This window comes from Clinocottus analis, unplaced genomic scaffold, assembly GCF_023055335.1.
Source record: "Clinocottus analis isolate CAN_PGR_092001 unplaced genomic scaffold, fCliAna1.0.p SCAF_11, whole genome shotgun sequence".
NCBI classification, from domain to species: Eukaryota; Metazoa; Chordata; class Actinopteri; order Perciformes; family Cottidae; genus Clinocottus; species Clinocottus analis.
The window spans coordinates 396,799-399,298 of record NW_027175832.1 but is presented as its reverse complement, the minus strand read 5'-3'; the positions used below and the strand labels follow the sequence as shown (position 1 = coordinate 399,298).

General features: G+C 45.1%; 1 protein-coding gene across 3 annotated transcripts in view; it reads right to left on the bottom strand.

Moving 5' to 3' along the window:
• Window positions 1-2,500, bottom strand: part of tnr (tenascin R (restrictin, janusin)) — a 59,906-nt gene that overhangs the window by 12,406 nt on the left and 45,000 nt on the right. The window lies entirely within an intron of this gene.

The window sequence follows — 2,500 nt, the reverse complement described above, 5'->3', positions numbered from 1 at the left end:
AGAACATTGCCCTCATACAGATCAATAATTGGATGTGCATTCAGCATAAACCTCGGGGTAAAACACATTATGTTAAAGTCTCAGATGAAACGATGAGTTGCGCTTGTGAGTTTTCAAAAGACCAACAAAGAAAGCTTCAAGCTATTTTTGTTCAGGAAATGCTCGACAGCGTCTTTGTGCTGCGGCAGCACGACATCACATCAAACTGATGTTTGTATAGAAAGTATATGAGAATAGTTTAAGAGCTGTAACCGTCCTCATCTCCAGGACTCTCACTGGCTTTGATGTTTAATTATCAGTTCACATTCAAGCATTTAAATGAGGGAACAGTAGTCTGTTGTTCAAACTGTGTGTTGTTCTGTGTGTTGTTCTGTGTGTTGTTCTGTGTGTTGTTCTGTGTGTTGTTCTGTGTGTTGTTCTGTGTGTTGTTCTGTGTTCTGGCCGGACGCAGAGACTCAAATGAATTCAGCAGAAGAGACTCTTCTCCTGTCGGCTGAAGCACGGCTGCTTCGTCTCCACATGAGGAAGAGGAAGAGGAGCATGAAGACAGAAGGAGAGGACAAGCGGGGCCGAACACAGACCGACGACATGACGACTCATCCGACAGCCGAGCTCATTTGCTGCTCAGCAAACAGGAAGCAAACGTTTCTATTGGTGGAGCCGACGTCACCGCAGAGCAGCGACTTCCCTTCAGCGCCTGCAGCTCACAGGTTTCAGTGTTTTAGAGGAGACATCAATCCAAATGAACAGAAGCTGTTCATGTGTTTGTGTGCATGTGTGTTACACTTTGTCCTGGATGCACATTAAATATGAACAAGTAAATATTAAATATTCAGCCAGTTTGGAAGAAACCCACATATTTCAAGGCAATGTGTCAGTGTGAATTATGCAGCGCAGCAGCTGGTAAATGGTGTCTCTCGGTCTCAGAGGATCTGACAGATTCCCAGCAGGGTTTCAGGGTCAAGATTTACAGATAAGATTTATACTGCGAGTGAAAAAGGCCCCGTTTCATAAAACATTATGCTATACGCCTGCTATTGATCCTGCATGTGAGGGTGAGATGTGTGTGCATCCTTGAGAGTATCTGAATCTTTATATCTTTATTACTGCAAGCACGAACATAACTGGAAAGTAAATGTTAATCAGATGAGAAGCGAATCTCACAGATATTGTGTGTAGATTACAAACCTCTCTGTGAGAGGAGAAGCTTTAAAGCTCGCCAGCAGCTGGATTAGATTAGAGGACCTGCTGCACATGTTGAGACACAACACGGACTTCAGTCTTCTGCACAGCAATAACATTCCTCTGAGCATCAGTGAGGGACGTGACTGATCACTGGTTGATCAAAATGCATCCACAACGTGCCGCTCAGGCCGCTCAGAGAGTTGAATACAGTGTAAAGTCACATGATCAAAGATCAAGATCTTCCACATTTTAATGGAATAAACGTCATTAAAAGCAGTTTTCCTTTAAAAAACAACAACTATTAGTTAATATTGTTTTAATATAAAAATAAGAAGACATTTAATCGTAGTGAATGTCCTTCATCAGTCTGAAGGTCGAGCAGCGAGTGAAACCAGCGTCTTCCGGCTGTGAGGCAACAGCGCTTTAGTTTGCTCGACAACATCTAAACACAGTAACGTCATGTTGGCGGTGAACTGTCACGGAGGTTCAACGCTGCAGCGCAGGAAGCCTTTAGCTTTCAACCTGTTAGCGCTGCAGGAAGCCATTAGCTTTCAAACTGTTAGCGCTGCAGGAAGCCTTTAGCTTTCAACCTGTTAGCGCTGCAGGAAGCCTTTAGCTTTCAACCTGTTAGCGCTGCAGGAAGCCTTTAGCTTTCAAACCGTTAGCGCTGCAGGAAGCCTTTAGCTTTCAAACTGTTAGCGCTGCAGGAAGCCTTTAGCTTTCAAACTGTTAGCGCTGCAGGAAGCCTTTAGCTTTCAACCTGTTAGCGCTGCAGGAAGCCTTTAGCTTTCAACCTGTTAGCGCTGCAGGAAGCCTTTAGCTTTCAAACTGTTAGCGCTGCAGGAAGCCTTTAGCTTTCAACCTGTTAGCGCTGCAGGAAGCCTTTAGCTTTCAAACTGTTAGCGCTGCAGGAAGCCTTTAGCTTTCAAACTGTTAGCGCTGCAGGAAGCCTTTAGCTTTCAACCTGTTAGCGCTGCAGGAAGCCTTTAGCTTTCAAACTGTTAGCGCTGCACGCTGATGGATGTGTGTGTGGTCGCTCATTCAGCCACAGACCGCTGACCTGCTCGCTCTGCAGCTGCATCTGGATGCTGATAAGAACGACTCGCTAGCAGGAAGTGTGTGTGAGGCCTGTGGCTTTGTGCGTGTTGTGAGTCAGCATGACAACATGCCTGTGATGAGGGAGCTGCTCTCTGCAGATATGGTTGAACATTAAACTATTTAATGAGCTGGATGACATGTTTGTGGGTTTCTAAATAAGCACCTTATGAAACCAAACAGCAGTGAATATGAACGTGTCCCTGCTGGCCTTTGTATT